Source organism: Poecilia reticulata, linkage group LG2 (assembly GCF_000633615.1).
Source record: "Poecilia reticulata strain Guanapo linkage group LG2, Guppy_female_1.0+MT, whole genome shotgun sequence".
In the NCBI taxonomy this organism is placed as follows: domain Eukaryota; kingdom Metazoa; phylum Chordata; class Actinopteri; order Cyprinodontiformes; family Poeciliidae; genus Poecilia; species Poecilia reticulata.
The window spans coordinates 19915495-19929945 of NC_024332.1; the positions used below are offsets into that span (position 1 = coordinate 19915495).

The 14451-nt window shown below is 38.7% G+C and overlaps 1 long non-coding RNA gene across 1 annotated transcript in view; it reads left to right on the plus strand.

Annotated features, from left to right (window-relative positions):
* The first annotated feature begins 355 nt into the window (after positions 1-355).
* LOC103480685 (uncharacterized) overlaps positions 356-14451 on the plus strand; it is a 26254-nt gene continuing 12158 nt past the window's right edge. Inside the window, exon 1 of the long non-coding RNA XR_536144.2 lies at positions 356-611. This is a non-coding gene — a long non-coding RNA (uncharacterized LOC103480685). The remainder of the gene's footprint in view (positions 612-14451) is intronic.

Below are 14451 nucleotides of genomic sequence, written 5' to 3' on the forward strand. Positions count from 1 at the left end.
TTTGCCTGGTTTTGCAGAGGTTAGTAAATAGTTGCATTTAACTGACTAACATTTTGAATAAGATCAACTCAATGTTTACTTTTATGTGAGTAACATTAGTGACTCCAGAGATTAAGTAAGCATGTATTTATTGATATTTTTATTAAAATTACTGAATCCTTGTTAAGGACTTTCTTCATGGCTGACGGACTAAAAACAATCTAAAAGTTGCGCATATTCTCTCACTTTAGCACTTAGATCTTTATTTGAACGTCAACATCTGCAACAACCGACTGATGCTTTGCACATGACGTCACGCACCCCAGAACTCCGCCCACTCCGCCATGACGGCAGTCAAAACAACCAACGCGCTCATTTAAAAACAGATATCTGTAACCTAATATCCTTTTGTTGAGTTGATTTGACTTTAAAAATGCTCACAGGTTGCTAAGCGGTCTGCTCCACAAACAGAAAAGGATGCGGACCAAACGTCAGTTTATTTTATAACTTTTAATGAGGAAAGATGCGGCGGAGATGGATGGCAGCCGTCAATCATAGCGACTGGCAGCTGACGATAATAATGACGGTCAGCCCTCGGTGTAACCGCGGATTTACAGCAAACACTTTACAAGGTAAGAAGTTTAACGTTCATAAACTTTATAAGTAAGTATGATTAGACAGATACTTACTTATAAAGCATCGTTATAAGCAGGGATGAAAGTAGTTTTAAATTTTTGGGGGTACTATGACAAAAAAAATATATATATATATATATATATTTAGCTTCTTTATGTGCTTTGGAGTTTCTGTGCTGCTGATTTTTTTTTTTTTTTTTTGCAAAGCAATAAAAGCTGGTAGCTCTTGAATTGCTACAAAATAAAGCTGTATTTCCTTCAGCCCACTGGCTGCAATGTTGACACCTTGAGATGCCATGAGACCTAAATCCTGAACATCATGGCATGGAGTACATCCCAATTTTCCATGTCTGGCATAAAACCATTCATTTTAGCTTTTAAACTGGTTCTATTGATCCTGTGTCCAGACAGAGGGATAATCAGTAGCCCAGCATCATAACCTGTTTGTTCTGAAGATCCTGCAGCTTCCACTTCTCTTCCTAACATGGCGCCTCCTCACCCTGACTCTCATACTGACAGGAGGAACCACAGAGCTCTGTTAGGTTAAAGCTCTTCTTCTGAAGTTGGGATATTTTCCTCCAGCTGGTTCAAGAGGAATCACCTCAAACCAGATATTGGACTGGATTTTATTTCAGTCATTTGTGAATGTTAGAGCCTCATTTTCAACAGTGGAGCTATAAAGGTTGAAAAAGGTTATTATTATGGAGAAAATCTCATCAACATCAATATTTCCTCTACATAAGAGGAAAAAAACAAATTTGTTTGATGAAGGAAAAGCCTCTCAGACTCTGAGCCCAACAGCACCAAACTATTTTTTATATTAGACAATTAATTTAATTTCACATAATTATCGCAGTAGAAGCCATTTGTTTGTTAAATACTTAATGAAACATATTTACCGTGTTTGATGTTTGTTGTAAATGACATATAGTCACAAAGAACGAGGTCATTAGTCCAAGTCTGTAGTTTATTGAACGTACAGAAACTACAGCGGCTGTGATGCAAAGGTAAAACAACCTGAACAGGTGATCAGCTCTAAACCAATCGCACCTTTTACTCTCCGTCTCTGTCATTTAAGCACACCTGTTGCTATGGCAACCTCCTGCGCTACACAAGCCGACCAGAGATTACGTTAAAAACATAAACATTCAGTCCGTTATGATATTAGGTTTGCAGGCTTGATATTTATTTTGCGATCATTAATAAGCCTCATGAACACAGAGGAGGTTGATTAGTTAATATTAAACTCCTGCTCTGCTAGTAATGGAACCGAAACGAACAGAATTGCGAAACTCCCTGTAGAAACAATAATCGCTGAGATTATTATTGTTGTTGGGTCATTAATTTGAACACGTTTTGTTGATTTTTTGTTGTTCTTTAATAAAATTAAGAACGTTTTGATAAGGACCAAGAGGAGGACATGCTGCTCTCAGCCTCCTGGCAGCGTTCAGTTTGTCACCTAATGCCGAGATCGACTCAAAACCTTCCGCAATCGGCGTGTCGCAGCCCTGCTCTAACAGCACGAACAGTTCAGAAACGATATGAAATTAGAAAAAAGTTATTAACTGATTAAGTCGTGTTTTAGATTGTTCTTGAAAAACTAATCAGTCACGGCTTCAGAGTGAACCTATTCATGTTTTACAGCAGACAGCCGCTCCCCTCTCGTACGCTGTTTATGGCATGGTGACATAAATAATGTGGTGTGAATTCAGGCAAAGTCGGTAATTTGATCAACACGTCAGGAGAGAGGAGGTTCGGGTCGGTTTGTAAGCTGTTTCAAACTTTTGTAAATGCCGCCGTCTATGAGCCCTAACCAGGTGTGCTACGTTCACAAACAAATTAGCTCGACTCCAACAAGAAGAAGCTGAATAAACTGGCAAAAACAACGTTGGAAAACAATTTAAGTTGCTCAATCCAATACTCCCTCCCTCACGTCCGACTCATGGCGCCTCCAATGATTTAGTGACGTAGTCGCAAAAGATCAATATACATTGAAAAGAGGAAGAGCTCTCAGGTTTTCAGGTTTCAGAGCCACAGACCAGGTAACTTCTGTCACCTAACTTCATTCTTCCTCCTCCATTATGGTCCAACAACCTCACTTTCACCCTGCTGCTGCGTTCCCTGCCAAACTAGCAATCCAATAAAACAACTCTCACAGTGAGAGGAATTAGTGATTGAAGTGTTAAGCAACAGGCGATCTCGGCCAGACAGCGATGGAACTGGAATAGTCTTTTTTTTTTGTTGTTATTTTTCCTGCAGCTTCGTAAAGAGAAAGCTGAGCGCTGCAGGGAACCTGACAGATAAAACACCCGCTAGGTTCCACATTACCTTCTGAGTTGCTTCGCTGACAGAAAAATTCTCTGAAGTTTCATCAGGATGCCTTGATCAACAGCAGAAAACTCCAAAACGTCAAACGGTCGTAAAATATGAATCCACAAGGCTGGTTTGCATGTTCAAACGATTTTAACGGTAAGAGGAAAGGCTATTTTAATTGCTAGTTGGCCATATTTCTGTGTTTTTGACATATTTTTCTACTCGGTTGGACTCCAACTAACCTGATCTATGTTTTCTGTGCGTGAGATTCTAAGTGTCTTGGAAAAAAGTGGACATTTTTAACAAAAAACAAAGAGATTGAAAAATCATCTGTCATAATTCAGAATCTCCAAGTTATTAAGAAATCGAGTATTTGCAAAGGTTTTTCATCAAAGACAACAATGACTTGCAAATTTAATAAATGATTAACTTCATGAATAAGTCTAAAACACGAGTCTTGTTCGTGTAATGATCTGTTTTTGATCAGCTGTATTTAGTTTTTCATGCACATCTCTTTCATTTTCACTTGATCTTTGTTTCATAAATAATAGTTAAGGATTTCTATCATTGAAGTTTGATCATTTTAAACCTGCTAAAAACCTGGTTATGTCTGATATAAACCCCAAGATTTAAAAGGCATAAAAATATCAAAAATCTCCGTATTGATGTTGAATCTATATCCATGTTCTGCCTGCTTGCTTTCAGAGCAGAAAGCAGAGATGTTTTCAGAGTTCAAAGTGGTATTTACAGCTGAATCTGTGTCAAAATCCCAATGTGTGAGCTCTTCAGATACTCTGATGTGCCTCATTGTGCTGCAAGTATGGAGCTGATGCTCTCACACGGCTCGGTTCACGGTGAATGAGCCGGCAGCCGCGCAGGTTGTTATTCAAGGACGCTTGACAGTCAGGCTTTTTAAAAAGAAAGAGCTTCTTCAGCTGCAGAAAAGTCTCATTTAACCACTTCAGCAGAGATGAAATTGCTCTTTTTTTCCTAGTTATTATTCTTTAACTGGTGTTGTGCAGCATCCAGTCAAGAAAAGGAGACTGAAAATGATCAATGAAGCTTCCAACACAGAGTAAAATCAAATCTGGGTTTATTTTTTATGCTGCTACGAAACGCCTGAAGTGACATTGTAGGTGCAAACAGTCATCATCTCCCTGCAGTGTTTTATATGAAACTATTAACTTTTATAAACCTCTTTAAATCATTCACAAGTGAGCAATAGTTCAAAATATTTTCATAGATGTTATGAGAGAAGCCGAGTTGATTTAAATACATTTAAATTTGTGAATCTATTAAAAATTTATGTGAAACTTGAGGCTTTCTATAATATGTTTCAAACAGATGACATAATAAAAGTGGGTTAATTAAAAATGAGTGAAATCGACGACGACCACAAATCAGCCGTTCAGCTTAATGAGCTTTTGAAATGTTAAAATCTTTGTCATGAGTTTCCATTCATCTCTCTGAAAGGCTCTTTATTAAAACCTAAAAACAACTGGCTGCTTTTTTTCATTTGATGAATTACATCTTGTCCGAGTTTTTCTTTCAGGTTTTTGGATTTTTTTTTTCATTTTTAAATGTTGATAAATGCTATATATGTTACTTCTTTATCTATTTTATGTAAGTTTATTGTTTATGTTTGCTTAACATGTCAACTTAAACTTAATATATTTACTTAGATCTACTTAATTTTATTATTTGTGACAAACCTGACTTCCTGCACTGTAAAACATTTGAAGGTGGTTTAAAGTCCACCTGTTACCTTGAAAATGCAATTTAAGTTAACAAGAAAATTGTTTTGGTTTTAAATTGAAGTTCGTGAAGTTGATTTAACAAGAGAGAAGTTGTCTGAACATTGTTTTTTAAGTTTAACTCTTGAATTGTGAGTTTTAACTTAATGCTGCAATTTGAACCAAATAATTATTTTACAATATGCAAGAAAAAAACTTCCCTCACCTCCTTAAAGAGCCACATTTAAGTTTTCACTCATATTATCACATTATGATCATTTATTTTACTTTAGAACAATTTAAATCCTTGTTTCAAATTGCAAGAACAACATTTCTGATCTGATGATGAATTTTATTCAACGTCAAAATGAATTCAGCTCAGAAACATTTAGTGTAGAGTTGTTGTAAACGATTATTTTAGTAATCGAGTAATCTATAGATTTTTCTTACGATTAATCGAGTAATTGGATAAAAACAATTATGAAATAAAATATTGGTAAATCTTCCATAACACCAGTGTTACTATCGGATATCAACATCAGTATATTTTTTCCACATTTGAGCTTCCCTACCAGTTACTTTTTTGTAGACCGGTGGAGCAATACGGGATATTTACGGCTCCTCCGYTCAGAAACTCATCTACCAGCCATGTTCCGCCTCCCGTTTGTTCAGACCGGGATGATATAAGTTTATTGTGCGGTTCGTCCGTAAAGCTGCTCTTACCCTGTAAGCATCGTGTTCAGTCTCTCCGCTCACCTGTATAAATCCTCCTCAGCTTCTTCCCGCCGTTCAACCAGCAGCTCCAGAGCAGAAAGGCTGCCGAACTCCCGGCATCGCGCCGGTCATTTTAAGGATGTTTATTGGTCCCACAAAAACGATGAAAACCCGGAATTATCACCAATCAGTAAAATCCCCGCGGGCCGAACTTGAAGATTGGACGTTATGCGGCTAACACGTAGCTTCCGTCAACAACTCAGAGGCGGAAGTCAGAGCTCGCGCAACGCAAATAATGTTCCGGCTGAAACACGGTGCGCTAAATGATAAAACATAAATTAACGAAGCTTCGAGGCAGGTCAATTTTCCTCGAGGAATTTTAATAATCGAGGTACTCGAATCACTCGAGGAATCGTTTCAGCCCTAATTTAGTGTGAATAGGACATTAGATCAACGTGACGCACTTCCGTGTCAGGATTCAAAAACATGCCGCTAAGCATTCTGGGAAATTGTTCCCACTCCCGTCTTTTTCTTATTTCAGTTTTTTTAATTGCTATCCTAAAAACTCTAGTTTATTCAACTCTATGACAAAACTAGTAAAAAGTTAAAACAATTTACTACATTAAGTTTATCTTTCACAAACACATTTAGGTTCAAAATCTAAAACTCACGAAATTTATGACTTAAAGAGCAGAAGATGGCAGACACAACTAACTGCGTCTCTCGTGTTTTACAGTGCATTTGAAATGCGCTCATTTCCTCCTGAACCATATCGATGTTTCACCCAGCAGATTGAGACTTCTGGGCCGTAAACAACAGTTTGTGGTCTTAAAGCCCAGAATGACGCAGAGTTTTGGCTGCTATCTATTGATCTGAACACGGACGTCCAAAGACACACAATCAGGGATAAATGGTTTTAATCAGGACAAGCAGCACAAGAGACCCATAATTTGCAGCAGCTAAGTGCTGCATGTGGACCCTCTGTTGTTTACCACTGTAAAAATGTCCAACAGCAAAAGATTTATGAAAAATATCATCATCTTTCTTGCAACACAGTAATTAACTTGCCAGTGATCCGCAACAAAAATCAGTAAGTTGGAGGAACAAACAAGTTATTTCAATTTAAAAAAAAAGAAATCCAAAGAGTTCAAAAGATTTTACTTAATATTTTTAGATTTTTATTTTGGTAATTTCTGGATTGGAAAATAATGATCTGATTATCTAAATCTCGGGACGTTGTGGGCTGGTGGGCGGAATACTTCGAAGACCTCCTCAATCCCACCAACATGCCTTCTGTTGAGGAAGCTGARCATGGGGACTCTGGGTTGGGCTCTCCAATCTCTGGGGACGAGGTCGCCGAGGTGGTCAAAAAGCTCCTCGGTGGCAGGGCCCCGGGGATGGATGAGATCCGCCCGGAGTTCCTTAAGGCTCTGGATGTTGCGGGGTTGTGTTGGCTTACGCGACTCTGCAATATCCCATGGACATCGAGGGCAGTTCCCCTGGACTGGCAGACCGGGGTGGTGGTCCCCCCGGGGGGTCACACTCTTAAGCCTCCCTGGTAAGGTCTATTCAGGGGTCCTGGAGAGGAGGGTCCGTCGGATAGTCGAACCTCGGATTCAGGAAGAGCAGTGTGGTTTTCGTCCTGGTCGTGGAACACTGGACCAGCTCTACACCCTCAGCAGGGTCCTGGAGGGTGCATGGGAGTTCGCCCAACCAGTCTACATGTGTTTTGTGGACTTGGAGAAGGCGTTCGACCGTGTCCCTCGGATGGTCCTGTTTGGGGTACTCCGGGAGTATGGGGTACCGGGCCCTTTGATACGGGCTGTCAGGTCCCTGTATGACCGGTGTCAGAGTCTGGTCCGCATTGCCGGCAGTAAGTCGGGCTCGTTTCCCGGTGAGAGTTGGACTCCGCCAAGGCTGCCCTTTGTCACCGATTCTGTTCATTACTTTTATGGACAGAATTTCTAGGCGCAGCCGAGGTGTTGAGGGGATCCGTTTTGGTGGCCTTAGGATCGCATCTCTGCTTTTTGCGGATGATGTGGTCCTGTTGGCTTCATCGGAACGTGATCTGCAGCTCTCACTGGAGCGGTTCGCAGCCGAGTGTGAAGCGGCCGGGATGAGGCTCAGTGCCTCCAAATCCGAGGCCATGGTCTTGAGCCGGAAATCAATCAGATCCAGAATGCTGCTGATGGAGTTCTGACTAAAACCAGGGGATGGAGCACATCCCCCAGGACTAAAGACCTTCACTGGATCCCTGTTGCTCAGAGAATATTGATTTATTGTGGGAGCGATCTGGATCTGATTGATTTGTCGGACAGACTTGTGAAGACACTATTGCAGTAATCAATGCGACTAAAGATAAACGCATGGATGAGTTTCTCTAAGTTTTGCTGAGACATCAGTCCTGTAATCCTGGAGATGTTCTTCAGGTGATAGAAGGCCGACTTTGTGACTGTCTTAATGTGGCTCTGAAGGTTCAGGTCAGAGGTCATCACTACTCCCAGGTTTCAGGCCTGATTGCTGGTTTTCAGCTGCAATAACTGAAGCTGTGCATTGACTCTAGATCAGGAGCCGAATCAAAAATCTGAATGTCCTTAAAGGGCCGGTTGTGCCATAATGTACTGATAAAACCCAATAAATCATTAAAATACCAATAATGCTAATGTAGCTAATGTATGATGTTAAATGTGACTTTTTAGTAATCACCATTTCGAGTATTCAAGTAAGGCTGGAACTCATTGTTTCTGAACAACTTTGAGAAAAAACTTCAGTAAAATAAAAAAAATATTGGAATCTGTTTATTTTTGTGTGAATTTTACAGATTTATGAAAAACTGGAGGGACTTAGAGATGTATTTTTGAGTCTAGATGACCACATAGAAAGCTATGGTGGGCCAGATTTGGCCCCCGGACCTTGAGTTTGGCAAATGCGCTTTAGATCGTTTCTCTTTAGGTCCAAAGGTCTAAATACAGAACGATAACAAACGATACGATTATAGATCAGACGATGCACAGGAATGTGTGTTGTTTCCCCTCAGAGGGGATCCATGTTGTGTGTGTGTGTGTGTGTGTGTGTGTGTGTGTGTGTGTGTGTGTGTGTGTGTGTGTGTGTGTGTGTGTGTGTGTGTGTGTGTGTGTGTGATGGACGGCCGCTGTACATTACCTCTGATTGGATCATGTGACCTGCGCAGACGGAGAGCCGGTCTCTCCTCTGCTGTTGTAATATTAATGACTGTGTGTTCCCGCTGCCGCCACATGTGTGTATTTATTGCGATAGATCAAAGATGGACTCACACAGAGGAGGTGACATTTGCGAGTGCTGCTTGTGAACACACTGCTTGTGTGTGTGCGTGGGTGCGTGCATGGGCGTGTGTGTGTGTTTTTGGGGGGTTTTTTTGGAAACGTGTGTCTATCAAAATGTAAATGGGTTCAAATTTTGGAACGCGTTTGTTTTAGTTTCTCAGTTTTTGACTTTCTGTGTTATTGACCGCAGAAACGTGTGTGGAAATGTTTCTGTTTGACGTTTGTGTGTGTTGTGTGTGTGCGTGTGTGTGTGTGTGTTTTCTATGTGTCATGCCCAGACAGATTGTCCCCAGACGGCACGGAGCTGCATGACACACTCCACGCTTGTTGTCAGGACAGCCACGCTAGTTGCCATGACGGTGTCAGTCGTTAGGGAACGGCGGCGGTGACTGATGACCCTCGGGATGCGCAGCGCTGTCGCGTCTCTCTTCTGTCATTTTTATCGTTTCCCATTTTGCTCCCATTGACTTTAACACTTTTCATTGTTCGCATTTGGTCATAAACAACTCTTTAATCCATTTATTAATGATACAGACCATTATTGGTGATATGATTTGATTGTAGCACTACTCGCTGAATGTTCTCGAGCTGGATTGTTAAATCCAGTTAGCATCAGCTCCAAGATGACCGCAGACTCATCAGTATTCATTTGGAAAAAGACAAAATGTCATATTTCCATATTCATATGGATATTATGAAGGATATTTGTAACCACTTCAACTCGTGATCTGAAACTGATGCAGTTTACTTTAATCTGCCAAACTTACCTGATTCCTGTTGCTTTTTAACAAATGTAATTAGTAGCGTCCTAATATCGTTTCTGATCTTCCAACCATGAGTAGTTATTGATCATATTAGGAGCAGAGGAAACAATCCTGTCCTGTTTAGAGGATTTTGAAGCAAATACAAAATAAATATGGCGTTAGCATGATTAGCATTGCTAAAAACATCCAAATCTACGTGTATCTACTCGAAAATGCTAATCTTATTTAAAAGTTTGACATTCCTGGATGGCTAAAGAGCCAACAGATAATTATATTACATAACCAGAATGTTTAAAATCTATAACTCATAACGAGACAAGAAAATCTGCAGACAACAATATTAGTAATGACAATGACAAAGTTTAAATGACATATAATGAGTGAAATCTGCCAATGAACTAGCACCTTTCTATCAATATTAAGAGGATATTGAGTTAAAACAAGCTCCTATATCTTGCTGAAAAGTGGATTTTGTCTTATTTCAAGTGAACTAATATATCTGCAACAGGAGCTAAACCAAAATACTTGGTGAGATTTTGTTTTTGCAGTGTAAAGAGCATCTTAATCTCTTATCCGTCTTCTGATGTGATTTCAAGACCACTTTACTGGAGTGTCATCAAAACGACTTTGGAGGCTAATATGGAAACCTTCGTACTTCAGTAACAACTTCCACACTGAAGAATGTTGCCAAACTTCCCATTTAAGCTGAAAAGTTGTCCAGCTGCAGCCTCCTGCTGCTTTTTGTTATTTTTTCTTTATGTTGTTTCATGTCCACTTGTTCCTGTTTTCTCGTTTCTGACGGCATATAGCGCTAGCTCCCACGTAGCATTTAGTTTTCCCGTTTACCTTCAATAAAACCTTGTTGGTGTGGCCATGACTTTGAAAGAAAATCACACATTAGGCTCCCACTTCTGTCCTTTTCCTCATTTCCTTTTGTCATTTTTCTTCCCTCCTTTCCAGCTCCTCCAGATTTTTTAAAATTTTATTTTATATCATTAATCTTAAAACTTCCATTAAAGTCGCACTAAACCTTTTTCCTCCCAGCTTATCAGTTTTCTACACTTGACCGTTTCTGGGCAGTAGAGGAAAATAAATTCAGTGAGAGAAGTTAAACGACTTTGTGACTCATTGTCTGCTCCTCTGGTGACAGTCAGACAGTTGTCTGGCAGTTTTACCTGACTCATGAATATTTAGACTTTTCTTTTTTTGCCCTCCTGTCCGTTGTGCTGAAGGAAAAATGTGGATAAATTTTCATCCTCGGATGGATCAGTTCTCGTTGGAGAAGTGATTCTCATTTCCTCTGATAATTCTTCCTGTCTTTCCTCTTCTTTATGTTGATTGTTGCACTTTAATTTTTCAGAATTTCACATACCGTCGGGAATAAACTTCCAGAAAACTGCAAAACAGCCAAAACACTGAATTAATTTGAATTAAGGCTAAACCCTCACCTGATAAGAGTTGCTTTTGATTAATTAAAAACTGGAACATTGATCAATATATTTGATCTATACGATATTTCACAAAATGTTTTGCTGTTTTATAATTGATTACCGTATTATGAAGCACTTTACAAATCAACTTGACTCATTTCTTATTTTCAAGGCTATAGTTTCACTTCTGGCCAACTCAGTAGTTTCATGTAAAATTATTAAATTAAATTAAATTTAAAGAGGATTTATAGACTTTAAAGAAACGTCTGACTTTGTTCTTCTGCTTTTCTTTCTGTCCTCATTTTCTCTCGAGAAGGATTTTATGTTTTTGTCGTCTACCTGCCAGCTGCGTCTGTAGTGGCTTCCAGACGGCTAATAGCGACTTAATGGACAGAGAAAACCACATCACTTTATGTCTCGTAGTGAGGCGGGGAGAGAGTCGCGGTTTAATTTCAAAACCGACTTCATTAAAAGTTACTTAAGCTGATACGGATCAAAGTTTGAAAAATAACCTGTGTGTGTGTGGAGCATTTATCGTGGAGCCGTTCTGCTGGGAAGCTGATGATGAATGTAAAGATGTGCACACCACAGGGCAGAAGGGGATCGTTTGCTGCATCAGGGCAGATATACGTCACTTTCTGCACAAAAAAATCTGAGATGTTGAGAATAATGTCAGAAATTTTCAACAAAAAAACAACTAAATTTATCGGTTTGAAGTCGCAGCTTTGATAAAAGAAACTCACGTTTTTCACAAAATTTTAAATTTGACTTAAAGAATATTTTTTTTGAAAAAAAACATGTAAAATTCCAGGATTAATATAAAAATTTCAGAATTCTTTTCTAGCATGTTTTTGACTTCTCAAGCTTTGAATTTTGAGAACTTTGAGGGGGTTTTTTCTAGAAAAATTCAAATTGTAATTTCAAAAACGTTCATGAAAAAACAAGTACATTTCTAACTCTTACATTTTAGAAAAATTACAAAAAGTGGAATTTGAATTTTTCTAGAAAACTTCTGAGTTTAATCTAAAAATATCAGAATTTTTGTTGTAATTTTCTTTTTTTTTTAAATATAAAATAGCCGTAATACACTGTCTCATGTTTGAATGTTATAGTTGATCAAATGAGAAGCTGATCTAATGGATATTAATAAAGCAGAATAACATTTTGGTCCTCTTCCATCAGAATATGCAATAAAAAAAAAACTCCCGACAGATTGTGTTCTTGTCTTTTCTTAAACTTTGAAAATACCTTTTCTGAAAACAAATACGGCCGTTTCCAATAGGTAATACATCAGAGTATTGATCATGAAGCATTTTGCAAACAAATGTAATTCTTCGATTTACAAAACGCCGATTAAAATTTACAAAAGGTGACTAGTTAGCAAAGACGTTGCAACTAAAATACACTGCTCAAAAAAATAAAGGGAACACTTTAACATTTAAGTGAACACTGAAGTGTTCCCTTTATTTTTTTGAGCAGTATATGACAAAGGAAGAAAAAACAAGAATTTGAAGACGCAGCACTTGAAGTACAACAATGTCCGAACACATAAAGATGCTAATAATTAACACTGTGCAGAACTGAGCAGCAAGCATCAGATTTAAGGCAAGACGAGTGAAAAAAGTAAACAAACGAGGCTGAATGCAGACCATGACCTTGTTTTATGTTCTAACATTCCTTCATTTCTCTTTTTTTACTCTCCCTCTGTCCTTTCTGTTCACTCCTTTCATGTTTTCTCCGCTTATCTCCCCTCATTTATTTCACTTAAACTCTGCAGCACAAAGTGCCCTTCAAGGCGACCCGCTGTACTGTAGCGCTTTTCTTTTTTTATCAGCTCTTGCATCAGAGCTTCAGTGTAGCTGCTTGATCCATAATTAGAAAACTTTGCTGCAGAAACACAACCTGAACATTTTAATATACTGTGTGTGTGCGTGTGTGTCTGTGTGTGTGTGTGTGTGTGTGTGTGTGTGTGTGTGTGTGTGTGTGTGTGTGTGTGTGTGTGTGTGTGTGTGTGTGTGCGTGTGTGTTTGGGGCAGATGTCACCGTGCGGTCGGCCATTGTCCTCACCGCTCAGAAGGTGTGTGTGTGTTTTCATGTCCAAGTGAGTCACTAGGAAGTGCTTAACAGTGTCAGATCAAAGGAAGCCGACTTACGTCTGCCTGCTGTCTTCCTGACTAATTAATCCAACACACACACACACACACACACATAGGTTGCGTAAAGGAGAGACTAATGAGCTCATGGCCTGTTTTCATCAGCTTTCTTTCTAGTTTGCCTAAATGTGTCTCACTGTAAAGAATTAGAAAACACTTTTAGCACATTTAAGGTTGGATGTTATATAAATTATATGGAAAAGGATTAAAACAACTGGAAAATACAAAGATTTTACTTTTTTCCTCAAAATTTTGACTTGAATCTCAGAATTAGGATTTTAAGGTCAGACTCTTGTATGTTGGATATATGTAATAATACAGAAAAGGGTTGAAGTTAGTGGTTTAAAAGAAATAAAAACATTTTCCCAGAATTCTGACTTTCTTTCTTAGCCCTTTTGAAGCTCAATCTTTTGTACATTGGTGATTAATATGTACTAATAATGCGGAAAAAGATTCTAGCCAGTGGTAAAATTACAAGAAAAATGCAAATTTACATTTTTCCTCAAAATTCTGGGATTTTTCCTCAGAATTATATTTTTTTCCTCAGAATCTTTACTTTTCTAAGTACATTCCTTGTACATTGGATGTTAATGTGTATTGATGATATGGAAGAGGATTAGTGCTAAAAACAAAAAAACTTTCTTTTTTTGTTTTAGCATCTGAAAAATTCAGATTTTTCCTCAGAAAATCAGTCATAATTCTTTTTTTCTTTTTTTTCCCAATGGCCCTAATCCTGTTTCGTATAATAACCATCAAGTGCAATCATGTTTTTTAGAGAAGCAACCAGAACGAACCAGTTTGGTTGAAGTGGGATAAGCAGGGCTGGTCTGAATGAATCCTTAAATTTTACCAAATTGCTAACATTTGCTACGAAGCTAACTGTAAACAAACAAACAAACAAACTGGCCAAAACAAACAAAATCGTTTTAAGAAATAAAATCTGTTCATCCGACTTTAACTGCTCAAATGTGAACCGAATGACTTTGTTTACTTCCTGTTCACTTCATAGACAGGCGCAGAAAATCAACATCATCGTTCTCAACTTCCCCTTCTGTTTGCTGATTGGCCAGGAGGAAATGATGCCTGAGAAATTTAGGTCAATGGGGGAAATCCCAGACAGAACACTGAAGGTAGATGAGAATCAAGTAAAAAAGCCACGCAATGATAATTCTGATTTCCCTTCAGATGTTTTCATCCAGACTGCTTGTTTTCTAACATTTATATTAGGAACCACTGTGATTTCACAGAGTTAGGGGTTTACAGTGTTTGTTTCACATTATATCTGCCTGTGATGGGAAATGATGAATGATTTAATCATGGTACAGTGCCTTCAGGTTCCTCTGATCAAAAGAAACCAGATCCGCACGTCACAGTGACCTCAGAGCATGTGAACAGTTCATCGGTGATGATGCGTGTGAACAGTTCATC